The 19,099-nt window shown below is 37.3% G+C and overlaps 1 protein-coding gene across 1 annotated transcript in view; it reads left to right on the forward strand.

The window, feature by feature from the left end:
- The window catches only part of LOC139947166 (proteasomal ATPase-associated factor 1-like), a 52,733-nt gene extending 43,584 nt beyond the window's left edge, over positions 1–9,149 (forward strand). Inside the window, exon 12 of the mRNA XM_071945028.1 lies at positions 6,849–9,149. The gene's annotated coding sequence lies outside the window, so the exon portion shown is untranslated. The remainder of the gene's footprint in view (positions 1–6,848) is intronic.
- The last annotated feature ends 9,950 nt before the right edge of the window (positions 9,150–19,099 follow it).

The raw sequence follows: 19,099 nt of genomic DNA on the forward strand, positions 1-19,099 counted from the left end.
CCTTCAATATTTGATGGCTTTTCTTCTGAATGACATTTCTCAGTTTGCGGCCTTGATAAATCTCTGGATGAGACAGTAAGTGACTGTGTGTGTAGGAGATGGAGAAGATGTCAATGTTTTAAAGAGGTCCTCAGGGAAGAGTACTTTAAACTGACAGTAAACCTGCCTCCCCAAACGCTCCCTCTCTATTAGTGACAATCAAGACAAAGATGTGTTGAAGAAGAGTTCAAGCAAACCAGTCACAGCGCAATAGTGAGGATTTTGTTGAATTTTACTTGAGCCTCATCTTATGGGTAATAAGTATGAAACTTTGTACAAAACAATTGAACAATTCAGTTATTGGCCTGATGTTTCAACCATTGCAGAGTCTTTATTAAAGGCTATATGCAGTACAACACACATAAACAGACCCCTTGCAATACACGCAGCGTACTCACATATTATCCTGGGTGTCATTTTGGGTGTCAAAATCATATACAAACATGCACAATAGACAGTTGACACCCCAAGTTATGCGCATTGTTCAGAGGCGTGTTCTGTATTGTGTAAGAAATTATTAGCTCCCCCTTGCGTAACACAAAACGCTACAGGTACACTGAGGTCATGCGCACGTTTTTATGCACAGAGAACAGCTATTGTCCAATGATCTGCCTCCTTTTTGAGAGTGTGTCATCATATGCAATGGGACTATACTGGTATACTGGTGGTCTGTAGACTTGAGGGAGGAGGATACAGTGAGTAAAGGGGAATGGTCTGTAGACTTGAGGGAGGAGGATACAGTGATTAAAGGGGAGTGGTCTGTATAGACTTGAGGGAGGAGGGTACAGTGATTAAAGGGGAATGGTCTGTAGACTTGAGGGAGGAGGGTACAGTGAGTAAAGGGGAGTGGTCTGTATAGACGTGAGGGAGGAGGGTACAGTGATTAAAGGGGAGTGGTCTGTACACTTGAGGGAGGAGGGTACAGTGATTAAAGGGAAGTGGTCTGTACACTTGAGGGAGGAGGATACAGTGATTAAAGGGGAGTGGTCTGTAGACTTGAGGGAGGAGGGTACAGTGATTAAAGGGGAGTGGTCTGTAGACTTGAGGGAGGAGGATACAGTGATTAAAAGGGAGTGGTCTGTAGACTTGAGGGAGGAGGATACAGTGAGTAAAGGAGAATGGTATGTAGACTTGTGGGAGGAGGATACAGTGAGCAAAGGGGAGTGGTCTGTAGACTTGAGGGAGGAGGATACAGTGAGTAAAGGGGAGTGGTCTGTAGACTTGAGGGAGGAGGATACAGTGAGCAAAGGGGAGTGGTCTGTAGACGTGAGGGAGGAGGATACAGTGAGTAAAGAGGAGTGGTCTGTAGACTTGAGGGAGGAGGATACAGTGAGCAAAGGGGAGTGGTCTGTAGACGTGAGGGAGGAGGATACAGTGAGTAAAGGGGAGTGGTCTGTAGACTTGAGGGAGGAGGATACAGTGAGCAAAGGGGAGTGGTCTGTAGACGTGAGGGAGGAGGATACAGTGAGTAAAGGGGAGTGGTCTGTAGACTTGAGGGAGGAGGATACAGTGAGCAAAGGGGAGTGGTCTGTAGACTTGAGGGAGGAGGATGCAGTGAGTAAAGGGGAGTGGTCTGTAGACTTGTAGACTAGACTAGGATACAGTGATCAAAGGGGAGTGGTCTGTAGACTTGAGAGAGGAGGATACAGTGATCAAAGGGGAGTGGTCTGTAGACTTGTAGACTAGACTAGGATACAGTGAGTAAAGGGGAGTGGTCTGTAGACTTGTAGACTAGACTAGGATACAGTGAGCAAAAGGGAGTGGTCTGTGGAGTTGAGGAAGGAGCGATATGTGGACTGGGGAGGGGAGGATGGGAGTATTCCTTCACACCCAATTCCCAATGCTTAGGTTTTCAAAGAGGTGATTGATGACATTTGTGACTCAATTATTTACTTCCCTCCTAAACAAATTGTCCAAACTAGAGCTTCCCATGCAAAGCAGACTCAAGATACACCATTGATGACTAAGTGCTGGCATCTGTTCAAAATAGTTTGGTTTTTACTAAAGAATATACATTTTGCCCTTTAATTCTGGTTGTAAACTTCTGATGTACAGGGGGGTTTGGATAGAAAGTGATCATGTTTTTGTAGTTGTGGTTTAAACATAGTTGAAATGCTTCAAGAGCAGCTGATTGGGTCATAGTTACCCTGGGCTGTTTACTTGTCCGGAAGTTGAACAGTTGACCAAACCACAAAGCCTCACTCTCCCTGCACCTGTAATACTTTGTGAGACTTGAACTTAGACCTCTACTTACTTGTGCAATTTGTTATCCTTGGTCATCAATAGTGTTATTAGCACAAAAGTTATATCCTCAGCATTGAGTAATCATTGCTTAAAAGAGAAAACTGTTATGAGTTTTTGTAACAAATTTCATCCTGAAGGGTTGAGGTTGAGGTCATGATGAACGTCATTGGTGCCAAAGTCAAGTTTGATACTGAGTCAGCCATATACTGTGTGTATATGTGTGTACAGGCTGCTTCTAGTTTTGTTCCTTGACTTTCTGACCTAGTGGAAACCTTGGACTGGTAGAACCTGGAGCCATATGGACCTCGCTTGGCAACTTTAAATAATTGATGTCATTACATGCACTTGTTTTGACCAGTGTTCACGTTTTTTTTAATACCCTGCTGAGGTGAAAACGCATTGAAAATCAGCGATAAAATTCTTGGTCATTGACACAAAAGGACGAAGAGATAAGAAGATAATTGATTACTAAAACGATCTTTTCATTACAGCAGAGTACACTCATTAAAAAAGATCCATTGTCCTTAATTAGCCTAAAGAGCAGGTAACTATTTCATGTTTGGATGGTATTTTCTAGTAGTCCTGACGCTTATGAGACTTTATTACTCAAGGTTTTGACGAACTGGTCGCACTTGTCATCCAGCAGTAATGAATTTTTGTAAATTATATTTAGCGGTTGGTTGGTTTTGGGTAATACTAGCAACTCATTCAATGTCATCATTCATTAAGGGGATTAAAAACTGTCCTTTCTCTCAAGGCTTTGCTTTTTTTTTTGCTATTAGTATGACTATTTCATTTGGATTTAAAAGCTTCTTGAGGGTGGCTATTTTTGTAGTGCACTTTAGTTTGAAGCTGGCTTGAGAGAGGTTTGGTGCTTCTAGTTTTAAAGATGTTTTACTCGGGTTTTAAGGCATTAATAGTTATGTAATCTCTAAGACATGAAGTTGTTATTTCAAGTTGTATAATCATGAGAAAATGGTTGACATTTTATGAAAATAGTAGTACAATCAATCAATCAATTCAATTCAATTAATCAATCAATCAATCAATCAGCCAATAAAATAGACAATCATTACATTAATATTGTGCCAATCAGAAAATTCAGAAAAAGTAGAATTTAAACAAAGTTTGGAAGATGCTTTGACATATCCGAGATGTAGAAATAGAAATGCACAATTACCTAACTGTGTTTGGGTCTTAGAATAAAACGTGCGAGTCTCTTGTGTATTGGAACATTGGAATACATTGAAGTGTGCCAGCTTGTTTCCTCCACATATAGGACCAAAGTGGTCCCTAAATGTTTGATTAAGTGCAAGGCTTGCATGGTATAAGTAAGGGGGCAGTTTTGGAGCAGGAACGCATAGTTTTGACAGGCTTTTCAAAGACAACATGTGACTTATATCTGATATCATTTAAATGCCTTATAAAATCATTAAAAATACACTGAAACAGACACAGGCTACGCACACAGTTCTTACTTCAGGTAATTTGCCTGATTTGATGAAATTAGAAAATCGTGACCGCTGTAAACGAACAGGAAATAATCAGAAGTCAACTGCCAATTGACAAAAGCCAATCTGATAAACAGCCAGCATTTATTCCAGCTTCTTGGCATTCGATCTTCTGTGGAACGTGATCACTAATCACTAATTAGTGATTCATTGAAAGGTTCATGAGATAAGTCCTGAGGTTGTTCTGTAATACTTTTAATTATCATTATGCAAAGGGACTTTTTTCACATGAAAGTTTTACTTTAAACACAAAAATGCCTTGTCATGTATATTGTCTGTTCCTGATCAGCGTACATTTCACTGTACATATCAGTTTTGTGTTTGAGGCCGGATGCCTCTCTAAAGAATTGGGAACCAATGTGTTGAACGTTTTAAAGTTAATGCACACTACTAGAAACCCAAAACCTGGCCATTTGAAAAATCGTCCTTGCAAGTTTGTATCGTAGCGGAAAAATTCAGCAGATTAGAAGGGGAAATTTTGATCAGGTGACATTTCACTTGATATTTAATTAGAGGCATTTGACCTTCAATGAATGAATTCATGGACATGACCAGTGTGTGGAGTACTTTCATAGCATCTTCAAGGTCTAGACTTAATGATCAAGATCTTGACTGCTATTTCATGTCTTTAAAGAAAGTTCTTATTTGAAAAATTGAATGATGTGTCCCAATGGTTGACTCTGTCCATGGTCAATACAGTGTCATAATAATTTTGTTTATCTGTCTCAACCCACATACTAATGCTTCCTGTATTGTAGGTGTAATTTCCTCTGGTAATCTTCAAACGCTATTTATCTTATGTCGTTATGTGATTGTCTACCTTGAGGTCATGATGAGGTCACTGCAAGGATTTTAAACATCCTGGGAATTACCCTGATCAAAACGTACCCTTTAACTTTTTTCGCTTGAGGTTGATCAGGAAATACAAGCATTGATATGTTGTCTGTAGCGGCGATATGACATCATGTTGTGTGTCGGACAGCTGTAACCAGTTAGTTCAGGATTAAAAATCTTTTTACCTGTGCGGGATTAAAAGGCAACTGTTGTTTCTAGTCATAATTTTTTGTTTTCAATGAAACTCAATTAAGACACGTCTCTAAACATGTACTCTCATTGATATTTGCAGATTTGAATGGCTCATTTTTTTGTAGTCGGTCTTTTTGAAGCACAATTAGACCGTTTGAAAGCCAATTTGTCTAACAACCGAATATCATCCCACGCCCGGTTGAGCAAACAGCATCTCGGAGAGAGATGAAAGGCCTCAAGAGCGTATAATCCATCTTCACAAATATTGGTCGGTATATGAAAGGAACAGGTCTTTAACAAAGGCATTAGGAGCAAAACCATCTAAAAGTTAGTCCGTTCATTGTTTGTAGTGCCGTTTGACCAGGACATCCGAACCACATACTGTAACTGTCCACACTACACAACAGTGCCTCACCACTCGTGGTGTTTTCACCTGTCTACCATGCAGAAACTCTATTGCAGTTTCTTAGTCTACATTTGCGTAAACCAACTTTATTTGTCATTTTACAAGTTGTTCTTTCCTGAAAGCAAGATGGCTGTGAACAGCGATTAAATCGGTTGCTCTTTGTGCTGTTTCCCTCCACCCTATAATTTTGCCGGATACATAGGAAATCCCATCCCCTGCTTTCCCATGCTTCGTTTTTTTTTTCTCTATCTTTGTTCAGAACTTATTTTTTAAACTTGACTTCAGCTGATCTTCGAAATACTTCTTTGAGAACATATTTTTGTGTCAAATTCTTCATGGTTTGTCTCCACTAACCTCTTCCTTTCAATATCTGTAACATTGAACTGTTTATGAAACAGGAATCAATATAAACTGTCAAGGATAAACGGAAATCATGTTGTGATATTCTACAAAAATGAAACATCAAACAACATCCTGTTCCAGAGGGTCACTAACACCACTAGGACAAAAGTCACTTTCTTTTTAGCAACTTTTACTCAAAGGGGGATGTATGACTTTTGTACTGCAACCTGAACAGGATTATTGAATATTACAAATTAGTAGATTGGTTAGATGGAAATTTGCATCGAGATAAAGAATATTATTTTTGGTTTTACGCAGTACTGAGTATACAGTGCATATTTGGTCAAACCAAAATTAATCTAGAAGATTGGAATTTATTAACCAACTCCCAAAATATTGGGAGATATAGCATGAGATGTAAGGTCAGGTTTCTAAATTACTTCAAGGAGTTTTTTTTAAAGAAAGTGACAAACCACAAATCTTTTTCAACTGAAATACTTTCATATTTGAGAAATTTAATAACAAGAAATCCAACAATTTGTTTGATGTTATAATAATACCAGGATAGTTTTCACATGATATTAGTGTGCATTGACTCATCACTTAAGATACCTGATGGCAGCACTATTCACCCATTACTTCGACCCATGATGTCAAAGCTCCATCTTCACTTGAATGCATGATATTAACTCACTCAACTTAAGTTTGACAAATTATGTTCAAATGTTGATATTGAGTCGATTAATATATTTCAATAGACTGATCCAGTAGGCTCCGGCCACGACGCACGTGTGAGCAAGAACATGGGGGCCTCTCCAATGCCTTTCTGCACAACTCTGCCGCGCGCGCCAAGATAAGCGCACGCATGTCGGACCTTATTTGTCGGACCTTTGTTGCGTTGTGACTGGTCAATACGCAATTGGGCGGAGCTTAATGGATCGGTCAATTCTATTCAGTTTGAAAGAAATGCCCACAAGACAAACAAGATCAATATTCTCTATAGTGCTTTTTCAACTACCGGTACACTGGGTTTTTTTTCTCAATTCGATTCTGGTCTTTTAAAAAATTATCTTGTCCAGTACCAATTTTAAGCTGCAAGCTCTTTTGGTGGATATTGAGCCCTGGATGTGTATGTAACTAAACTCTACACTGTACTTATGGCACCGTAAAGTGCTATTGTCTTCTTAATGCTTGATAAAATAACAACTTAACAACTTTTATTCCGTTTCAATGAGTAACAGCAGTATTTTTGTTTGTTGCTCTCCCCTTTCTCTTGGCAGGATGATGTAACTGTGTTGAGATAAAAGCTGACAAGAAAACACCAGTGACTGACTGAGAAAGGTCAACGGTCATGACCACACGAGGGTGTTTGTAAAGAGATCCAAGTACAGTACCTTGGGGCACCACTCTGGCACTTGGCAGATGGCTGGCCTGTACAATGGGCACGGTGACAGTTGAACAGTTTTGGACAAACAAAGGTTTACTCACTGCAATTATTATAGCCAAAGGTGTGAAATCCTAATTAAAGGGATACGGCAGGTGGTCTTAATATTCTGGTCGTTGCTGTTGTTTTTAGTCATCAAACTATAAACTTTGACTGTTTTTACCGGTATAGCATTATCATCGTGTTCCCTAGTGTGGTTTTTCCCGCCTTCAATATCTGTACGGAAGCCGTATAGAATACCTGTTTTTGTCAAGGATTTACAGCTCTGTTTGTGCACGCATTTTAGTTCATCGGCAGGTTGCTTTTCTCATGTATTCTCAGCAGATGTTTCGTTTTCAGTTCAGATGAAATCAAAAGCAATTTGATCTTCACCGACTGCACTCTAAGCAAAACTAGACCAGATAATAATCTGAACCAATTGTCAAAACTAGATCAACACGTTCCATTTTAGAGGGGAAAATTTAGAGGGGAAATTCACTTGAAAGATCTCCATATGGGACACTGATATTGCACTTAGCCTCTGCACCTTTTCCTATCCTACATAATCCCTGCCAAAGAAAATACATCCCAATATCAGAACAGCTCTTTTATGGCAGGGTAATACAACACGCTCAAAAGAATCGAAATCAATCCATTCTGGGGTTCTCAAACCCAAATTATTTGTTCTCTTCTGAGGGAGAGGCAATGTGCTATTGTATAAATTCTGTAAAACGAGCAGGGTATCTGGTTCAAGGTTGATGGGGAGGTAGTACTTTGATTAGGTTGTGTGTGCAACCATCTGGGATAGAACAAGGGTTGATTTCAATGCTGTACTGACAAAAAATAGAGTGCTTTTTAGTTCTCCTCTGTGGCAGTGGTTTGAATGGAGGGAAAGTATTAGTAATAATTGTCTGTGGGTTTGAAAGGAGGAAGAGCTGCAAAGTTTGCTCACCCCAGTCTTGAAATAGAACGGTCTCAGACTCGTTTTGATTTTCAGGTTAATTCAATTGGGGCGTCCAATCTTCACAAAATCTATGGCAAACCTGTCTCAAAGCAATCTATTTCTAGTTAACATTTCTGTATAATGTTTTTGTGTTCTTGAGCTTTCATTCCTCGTAGCAACCATCCATTGGACTGTTTTTCGTTTTTTTGACTGTATGTGAAGAAAAAGAATTGCGTAGGCTGTAATGGATATTCTTCAACTATTTTATTGTTTGAATTGAAAGAAAGCTATTGCTCAATCTAGTAAGGTGTGCGGGAATGCAATGCGAATCAAATCTCTCTGTTCCTCTTAGTCTTGTGGTGGTTTGTATATAAATTGTTTTCTCCATTGTGCAATTTTGAAACAATAGCTATAAACATTCAGTTTATTTTTTTTTTCGTCCATTTGCAAAAGTCAGATGTTATTTGGCTAAATATTTTTTTAATAATGTTCATCCGAAATCACAAAGTATTAAATGTTTATCTAAGTTAAAGAGAATAAAAGAAAACTAATCAAATTTTGTTTAAAGGACATGTTTATATTCATTCTGAAATGATGAGATTCAAAAACTTGCTTAGCACAGAATAGTATTGCTTAGCAGAAACAGGTTACCAGCTAAAATTACACTAAGTTTTTTATTGTTGTGGCTGGTGCCTGACTCAATTTTTGTTAAGCAAAGAAATGTTTCAAGCAGGTTTTTTTCTGCTTAACAGTTTTATGAAGTTGGGCCCTCTTCGTGGTGTGCCAGATTGCATTCCCGCCATGCCAAGATTCAAGTTTTACATTTTTGCTTATAAGTGTTCATTCATTAGCTGAATTTCTCTGAGGAAATTGGGTTATTATTGGTTTATCGAACACATTCAAACTTTGCAGCCAAAGGCTGAATTGTGTTTAAAATACATTGTGTTTAAAGTTGACAAGGCAGTTATGATGAAGCTTGGCCATGAAGCTGTGGTATGTTACAATTAACATCTATGCGAGATGCTGTTATTTATAATATCTAATGAGACTGTGTTATAGCAATGAACATAAATCAATATAATAATTGTTTTTGGAAACAATGTTGTCAAAAAAAAAATCAATAAAACCACCAAAAGAAAATGTGCTTATTATTTATGATTTCAACTCTGTTCTACTTGAACTGCATAAACTGGGTGTTGAAATTGACGCAAGGTGTTGTCACATTGATACCCCCCCCCCCCCAAACAAACAAAAAAGACAAAGATTTTTTTGACAAAACAACTACAGTGGTGTTATTTTAACACCATATTTATGTGGTTAATTTTGACTCTCTCTTCAGTATGACAACATCCATGGTGTCTACTTTAATACCTCAGTTTGTCGCAGTGTAATATCAAGCACTAGGTTTTTTTTTTTACACAATCACACACACCATACGTTTTGTACTGCTGTTTGTCACCCACTACTGGTTTACCTTTATATCAAAAAACATGAAACCACAATTTTCTTTCTTCAATCTCAAATAAAAGAAGCATCCTTGACTGAGGAGACTGTATTCTGAAGGAGAAAGAAGAGACATGTCACTGAAAAATGCTCAACTTGTGCACTCTTTCAACATTTTGCAGTGTGGGAGATGTTTTGCAGGATTTATCTCCGTTCAAGGTTGAGGGAGAGGCAGTGTGTGTGTTTTGTTCTTTCATGGACCGTAGCACCCGATATCGCTAAAGCTTCCAGAGCACTTTAAACGGATCGCTGTCTCATCCCGGGATTGTCAGAGGGGTTGACATACAATCTCTCTTAATTCCTTCTGCTTGGACATCCACTAGAGGGAAAAGAGGTTTTTGGGGAGGATGAGGTTGTTCAACCTCTGGGATCTAGGACAGGAACAAAAGGCACATACATGCTGGATTAAAGTCCAATCGGGCCAACGTCTGGCTTGAAAAGGGACAAGGCACAATTTCTGTCAAGTAGCTGAACATTTAGATTCACCAGATATGAATAGAGAAAATATTGCCATTTTGCCAAACAAATAATGATTTTTTATTTTATCTTTTTTTATTTCATGTGCCTTTTTGGTGTATAATAGAGGAGAGCACATACTTTAACCACCATTGTGCAAAAAAGTGCATGAAGTGTACCCCATGTTTTTACCAAGAGATTTTAATTAATTTTGTATGATTTATCTGAGAATGCTATATTGTGTTCAAACTGCCTTGCCTCAGAAGTTATATTCAAAGGCCTAAAATGAATCGAAAAAAGCATCTTTATCTTCAACAATTCACAGATCCCAAGTCATAGAGGACTGCGGGCTCTCTGCTTTGTTTTACGAACTGATTTTGTAAGAAAGAAAGCAAAAGTGGAGCTGCTCAAAAGACAACCAATAAAATATCAGAACACACCAGAAAGCATACTCAGCTACAGTACACAAATATGTAGGGGCCATTGAGCGGGCCCAGGAACCCTACACCATGGTAGACTTTACAATACACACTCGCACGCCCCCTCATCTCTTTAAAAGGCTTTTGCTAACATTCCCATTACTTGTTCTTTTTCTTTTGAGCATCCACCCCACCCTAACAAAAATTCCTTGCACTTGACAATACATAAAATTGTTATAGGACATACACAACTCATACCAAATTTATTTCACATTTTGTATATACTTTCAAAGTCTTCCCCCAAACTTTTCACAAACTTTTGACCACTAATCAAATCCTTTATGCACCAAGCTTCTCATTCAATATCCCACCCACTCCTCCATTATTGTGTCCACACTTGAGAACTAGAACAGCGTACATGGCCTTGATCAGCATCAAATGGGCCCCCTTCCATCCTACGTATAAAAGGCGATGTTTTAAAATCCTGATCAATTTCTTTTTCCTGTGATGATTAAATTATAGCCCAGGTTCGATTGTCATCTTGAACCATTGCTGAGAATAGTCGTCCCTTTATGAAATAAACACAATCTTCTGGATTGGAGTAAAATTGCAATTAATTTAAGAGAGAGGGGGAGGCGATAAAATGAGGACAATAAGAGTAGAAAGAGGAAATTCAATTGGATTTTTCCCGGGAGATGTCGATTTCATATAGGGAGAAGAATGTCACATTAAGGCAACATGAATAAAATAGAGTAGAAGTGGTGAGAATAATGAGAAACCATAGTAGCGTTGCTACACTGTCACTTGAACATCGGTGTCTGTACGAAAATTGAGGACAGCACCAACCTTTGTTTTGTACAATATTTCAAAATTATTTTCTCTTATAATGTTTACCATAAAATGTATTGTTTTACATGAGATATTGTTATTTGAAACCTTGGAACATGCCTGTATTTCCCAAATATGTTTTAAACTATCTGAACCAATGATTGAGCTTCGCTGGAGCAGAGTGCGTGACACTGTTTTTCAGTGGTCATTGTGATTGGTTATCACAGCAAAATGATTTGCATAAGTTGAAGTGTAATCAACATGTAGTTTTAAACACATTGAAACCAAACTGAGAATAGATTGACAAAAAATGTTTTTGTTTTTTTCAAATTCTATCATTATGTGTATCTGATATTGAAGGTTGTAGTGCAACCTACTAACATCTACTGACATTGTTAATCAGTCTAACTCACTCAGCTGAGATGTCGCCAACTCTGATTATACACATTGGACAACTGTTTGTTGGGTTTTCCTGAATTTGGTGATAATAACTGTGCAACACAAATGAAATAGAGTAGAGATGCATTCACCAGATGATGTTATATCACATGCTGGCATAGTACTTTGGTCATATTGGATGAGTGGTTAGTAGGAGGGGGGTTAATAATTAATATCAGTTGGCTCTGCCGGGAGGCAAACTGTCTCGTTCTTCTGACAAATTACCCCCAAGTGAACGGCCTTATTATTTGAACTGTCAAAGGAACTTAACTTATGTGTAAGTGCACGGATATAAATTGATGCAGGCTTGATCGTGGAGATATAACCCAAGGAAACACTGTAGTCATTGTTTTGATGTATAGTGTCTACAGGCCTTGTGAACTATTCACAAACGATTGGAGTCTTCCGTAGAACAAAACAGTATCACCTCTTAGAAATATTTGAAATACATTGTATGGGACAACAGTATTTACAGTTGCAAATGCATATTGAAAAGGGCAAAGACACTTGTACATGTTTGAAGAGTCTGTGTGTAGGGGGAAAGGTGAAGCATTTTGTACTATTCCCTTTTTTTGTGAAAGAAGAAATTAAAAACGTTAGACAAGGGACAGGTTGACAGCTCAGAGCATCTTAATCAAGTAGTTAAAGTTAGTCTTTCACAATTAAGTAGCTAAAAGGTATTGTTGAAGTTACCTGTCATTATCAGCAAGTCAGAAACATTTTGGTTGTTAATTGTTGCTTTGTTAATTGTTTGTTCATCAGTTTTCTGTTTGTTGTTTGTTTGTTTGTTTGTTTGTTTGTTTGTTTGTTTGTTTGTTTGTTTGTTTGCTTGCTTGCTTGCTTGCTTGCTTGCTTGCTTGCTTGCATGCTTGCTTGTTTGTTTGTTTGTTTGTTTGCTTGCTTGCTTGCTTGTTTGTTTGTTTGTTTGTTTGTTTGTCCGTCTTTTATGAGGACTGTATTTAATTACAATGGCTCAATAAACTCGTTTTTAGTATTTTAGTTTAGTACTAATCAAACTATTCAGTTTTGAACATCTATAGCCATCCAAAAGTTATATTCTTAAAATCAGTTTGAACATGTTGCATCAGCATTGGCTGTGAATTAAAACTATTGTCACAAAACTATTTAGGGGTCAACATGGCAACACCAAATAACATTCAATGATCTAAATGCAGTAGGGTAAGCCGTTTATAACGTTTTTCAAAGCAAAATCGTAGTTTGTTGCAATGTGTGATGTGCTATTGCGCTGTCTTTGTTTGCTGCTTGTTCATTTTATTTAGTCGTTGCTTGGTTTGCAAGTTTAAACCTAATAGTACCACATCTGTCTATTTTATTGTGTGAAGTTCATGTTGTAAACACCATGTGTTTATTCACACAAATTTGTGCCCAGATGTTGTTGATTTTGCAACATAATAATAACAATAATAGACATTTATATAGCACATTATTGCAAACAGCCTCTTATTGCTTTTTTATGTAACATTATCATTATAGTTAAATGTCATGGTAATGCAATGTTTTTCATTGTAACATCAGTTTGTTTGAAGTCAATCACTGTGGTGAAACAGACATAGACAGAAAAAGGTTTTGCTCTTAACCATCCCATCCAAGCCTCATAATTATTTCATTAAAAGATAACTCAGGAACCCACTAATCATGGTCTTCCTTGTGGCTTACAAAATGTAGGTCACTACATAACTAAAAATGATAATATGACCGCGGTTGACTGCCATATAGCATTAACCTGGCGATGAACTTGGCAGCAGGTTATGGTTGGGTAGGCTATGGGTCAGATGACTGCGTCAGCCCCGGTGGCATACGTAGGCAAGCAAGCCCCGTCTCTTCCTCGAAAACATAGTGCCATTCATTGTGCTATATTTAAACTCTCGGTTATGCAAATTCTATGAAATTATAGATGAACCCGGATGTGACGCCTGGTTTTGGAAAAAAGGCTAAAAATGGAGCAAGTTTATTTTGTCTTGCTTGAGAAATGCAATTACGTGTGTAAATTTGCCCTGTATTGTAGTCTTCCCACCTTAGCACGTTTTATAATTTAAACAATTTTGTTTAGTTATTTGTCCTTGGGACTCCTAAATGTCTTCAATAGTTAATTTAAGTTCATGGTTGTTCTTTAATTATCACTTTCCAAGTTATGTTTGTATAACTTTTCTTTTCTTTTTTACGATAGGGGTCCTTTTATTAGAATCTAGTTTTGTATTGTGGTCTTTAGTTTGTTTACCCCCTTGGGCTCGATTGCACAATGAGCTAAGATGAATCTCAAGTGCAAATAATGTCTTAATCGTTATACAAAGTGTGACGTCACAATACAAATTACCCTTGTAATACTGAATCTTAGTGCTTTATATGAAATCGCGGCCTACAACTATGTTCTATAATCTACCAACACAACTCATAGAGATTATTATAAGTTACATGGCGTTTCTACAAACCTCAACTCCCACCCATGTAAAGTTTCAACTCCTATACGAAAAACATCAAGTTGTGAAATACTTCTAGCGTCTCTGGAAGTCCCTCACATCTGCTCAATAAAATAAGCATGGCGTGTGGTCGGTATCATATTGCAGAAAGTTTCACCCGAATTGAATATAATAGCTTTCCCACATCGCCATATTAGTATCGGTACAATGACTTCTAAGTAAACTTTCTAAGAATCCAATGTTTATAAAAAAAGTCTGTCAAGGTTGCGGTTTATTATATGATATCATTTTATATTTCTTATTCAATAATATGCACTTTTATTACCTGGGATTGTACGATCTCGTACAGGTTTGTATTTATGACCCTCACCCAGTGGGGAAGATTCTATTGGTTTTGAACATTACTACATTCACACAATACATCATTGGTTCCTTGCTGAGTACAGTCACTTTATTCAAAATCTACAAGCCATTTTGAGATTTGGTGGACACAATACTATGACACTTATTAGGTTGGGGTAAACTTGTCTGTTTATACCCAAACCAAATCATATAGTGTCCACCATACCTCAAAAAAGCTAATGGCTCTCCATAAACAGCCTGTAGAAATTTTATCCAATTATCAATTTTGTCATTTTTTGAGGAAGCAAGGAAATAATAAGCAATATATAGGCGTTATGATGTTAATTGATGTGCTGGGGGAAACACTGATACCACGCATTTATTAATAAATTAATTGTAGACATATGGCTCGTTGAAGTCAAATTTACAAAATTCTCATTAATTTCCTGGGTTTTTAATGACAAATTAACCTTTGCAATATTATTATCTGCATACAAATTAAACCAGTTAGGGCTTAACCGCATGTTGAAATGTGTACCAGATAGGCCTATCAATTTTTTTTACAATTCCTGTAAAATGGAGAATAATATAAAACATTCTTTCGCACTGCATTTCATATCCAAATAGGAATTCTACACGTTTTAAATGATATGAAGAAATTGCCTTTCGTGTGTCAAACCCAGGGTAGAAATGGCTAAACCCATAGGGGACTTGGATATTAACGTCAAATGAATACACCTGGTATTACAGAAGACAGTAATTTATGCTACATGCTCCCAGAACTCTGCATGTAGGCCACTTCAACGGCGAATGGCCACATTAGCGTGTCGATGAAAAGAGCCGTGGGGGTTAGATGACCGAGTTTCGGGGGCAATGTTCACGGATTCGCGCTGTGCTAGCCCGCGTGGCGTTTTCCAAACAAAGAGCGTCGTGTTACAAAGAAGGTAAAAATGCAGGATAAATAATAATTTGTTCCTAATATTTAAACTCTACCTTGCATTTTTTCAAGTGAATAATTTGTAATAATTTTGTTTTTAAAGTTTCGCCCATAGTTCATTGGAATTTTACTCGCTATATGTCTTAATTCACTGTACAAATGTTACTTTGTCCCTGTCTTATAATGGGTTTTAGTGTGCTTTCTTATGAATCTTTTAAAATCCTCTCTTAAACCTTTGTCTTGCTGTTGTTGTTGGTGGTGGTGGTGGTGGTGGTGTTTTTTGTTGTGGTTTTAAATAGATTGGCTCTATATTCGTGGATATTTTCCTGAATTTTCTATTGTTGATGGATTCCTTTGATGAAATCATGTTTCGTTTATTAACAGCGTTCACGTTATGTATAATGCATGTATCATTCCATCCATGTACACATGTCCTTTGTTATTATAAGAAATCGCGTGGGTTGGTTTCATATTACGTTCCGTTATCCGTGGGCGAAAAAGTAAACCTCAAAATACTGTTTACTAACCACCACCTCCCCCTTCCCCCCCCCCGCCCCCCCCCCACTATGTGTGGGCGAGACGAACTTCCTAAAATCTACGCTCGTGTTTTTCCCCATATCAATATCATCGAGACTTATTGAGAAAAGTATAAACCTAAAAATATAAACAGATTTTGAAGGATGTATTCTCAAAAATATAAATGTTTCCCCCCGAAGGGACTTACCTCCCCGCCCCCCCCCCCGAAAAAACAACAACAACAACAACAACAACAAGCATATGTTGAGATTCACTAAGTGGGAGGACTGGTCTTTGAAAATTACCAATAGTGTCCAGTGTCTTTAAAGGCAGTGGACACTATTGGTAATTACTCAAAATAATTATCTTCATAAAACCTTTCTTGATTACAATTAATGGAGAGAGGTTGATAGAATAAAACATTGTGAGAAACAGCCCCCTCTGAAGTGACGTAGTTTTCGAGAAAGAAGTAATTTTCCACGAATTTGATTTCGAGACCTCAAGTTTAGAATTCGAGGTCTCGAAATCAAGCATCAGAAAGCACACAACTTCGTGTGACAAGGATATTTTTTCTTTCATTATTATCTCGCCACTTCGACGACCGATTGAGCTCACAGGTTTGTTATTTTATGCATATGTTGAGATACACCAACTGTGAAGACTAGTCTTTGACAATTACCAATAGTGTCCACTGTCTTTAACCAGAATAAAGTAACATTGTTATATTGTTTTGTTTTGTTTTTCTATAAAATTTAGAGCAAGTTATCTGAATTTAATATCATGACTGTTATTGTACTGACTTACAATACACATCAACTAATTACAGGCCTGGAGTTTCAACTTTGAGTGTGTAATGTCATTTTCAGTTTGCAAAGGGCACTTCCAAGTCTATTGGAAACTTCTTAAAGGCACTGGACACTATTGGTAATTGTCAAAGACTACACAGTTGGTGTATTTCAACATGAGCATAAAATAACAAACCTGTGAAAATTTGAGCTCAATCGGTCATCGAACTTGCGAAATAATAATGAAAGAAAAAACACCCTTGTCACACGAAGTTGTGTGCGTTTAGATGGTTGATTTCGAGACCTCAAGTTCTAAATCTGAGGTCTCGAAATCAAATTCGTGGAAAATTACGTCTTTCTCTTAAACTATGGCACTTCAGAGGGAGCCGTTTCTCACAACGTTTTATACCATCAACCTCTCCCCATTACTCGTCACCAAGTAATGTTTTATGCCAATAATTATTTTGAGTAATTACCAATAGTGTCCACTGCCTTTAACGGGCTTCAAGGCAATGACCAGGGGAAACAGGGGTGTAAGGTAAGGCAAGGTAAGGTTAATTTTATTGGCAACCACATAAGGTTGGATTCGTTACAAAAACTACATTGAAACTTTCAAAACACATCACCAAAACTTAAAAATCGTTAATCTATACATGTATTAAAAAGATGAAGGTTAAGAAAGTACTACGTTAAATTCAAAGAAAGGCCAGTACAAATCGTCGCATTTTTCTCATAGTGACGAATCGGGAAAAAGTGCATTCCGAGTAAATCCACTTTAAAGTTTTGACGTATATTCATCCGTTGCTTTCATATCTTTCTACTTTACATTATCACTTGCAAAATGGAAGGTATGTTTCTTAGAATGTATAGAAGTTATTTGTTTATTTTATTTACAATGAAACGATCTAAAATAAACATTTAGAGCCTTTTAAACCTATTCGTCAGTATGTAAAAAACATTGTTCTCGTTTACGCGCGTATTCGTCACTTTTTGTGCCCGATTTGTCGGTATGTAAAAAAAAAACTACGCGCTTGGGCTTATTCGTCAGTAATTTCACCATTAATGCACGTAACTTAACGTGTTCTTATTCTTCATTTGTGTTAAACATGATATTTAACTTTAAAATCTCGAGTGATTCACTGGTCCATAATTCCTTCTTTTTTGGGGTGGAGAGGACAGAATGGGGTGGATGGGGTCAGATGGGATGTTGTTGACACTGTGTGGATCGTTGATTCAGACCGGGTTAAAAAAAAATAATAATAATAATTCCATCTTTTAAAAGGGAGAACACATGAGATTTTTCATTCCATTTTGGCCTGGTTAACCTCCAGATATCACTTTAATTGGGAGGTATGTAATTGTTCCAAGTTATTCCTTGTACTAATCGGCATATGATTTTGTGTGCACTACTTTTGAAGGATTTCATTTAATACTTAAACTCTGTTTATGACACCAATAACTCTGGTATATGCTCCAAACATTTATTAGTAAAACCATTGATATTACTGTCGAATTTCTTCCATCCAGACTCGAGTCTTCACTCGATGTTGGCACTAATTGTAATTACAGTATAAGCATAATTTCATTCTCCAAGTAAAACAAATCCTGATTACAAAAAGTACTCATCATGAGCAAAAACTTTGGACTTGACCATTAAACGAGTATACAATGCCAACAATTCCCTTTTCTCGGCACGATAGGTTCCTGAATTACTAAGATTAGCTTGAAGATTGAACGGACTGAATAATACAAACTAATTTATTACGTCAGTTTATAATAATCTGTCTTTCAGAGCTATGCTTACCTAAAAATAATGTTCCTTGTATCTAAAATTACGTTTTAGCTTCGAATGACCGATTACCTCATATCAGAGAAACCGATGGTACCTGGCATACCATTGATACGTCACTCATAAATGGAGTGGTTACCAGCGCATTTGCCTATTCGTCACTATGTAAAAAACAAAACGGTATATTTATGTGTTTACGGAGTGGCGAATCACTTATTCGTCAGTATGTCAAGAAACATTGATTAGCCTGCAAAATATTCGCCAACTTTGTGTCTTTATATCTTCAACAGGAGACATTATTTCGGTTCAAAACCTTCAGAAATGAATTCAGAGCACAAACTAACTCCAAAACTGCAAAAACCCCAATTTGCTCAAAATTGCTGATTCGCCACTATGAGAAAAACGCGACGAAATATTACAATATCTGGAAAGGGAGATAAACAGCCGCCTGTGGTTATAAAATATCGGTCTTGATAGTGTTCAGTTTTTGTTCGAGCTTTTTTCTTCATTTGATTTTTTTTAAAGATTATGCGTTTGCTCTGTTGATGGTGGGAAAACAAAATCTGTATATTTAATATCAAATCTATGTATAGGTACGTTCAATAACCATGTTTATGTCATGTCATGATAGCGGAACGCTTCAAAGGGTTGTGATGTGTTTTTTAAAGCGAAGACGTCAATGTTGCATATTCACTGAAAACAACGTCAAGTTGA

The sequence above is a fragment of the Asterias amurensis genome, chromosome 14 (assembly GCF_032118995.1).
Source record: "Asterias amurensis chromosome 14, ASM3211899v1".
NCBI lineage: Eukaryota > Metazoa > Echinodermata > Asteroidea > Forcipulatida > Asteriidae > Asterias > Asterias amurensis.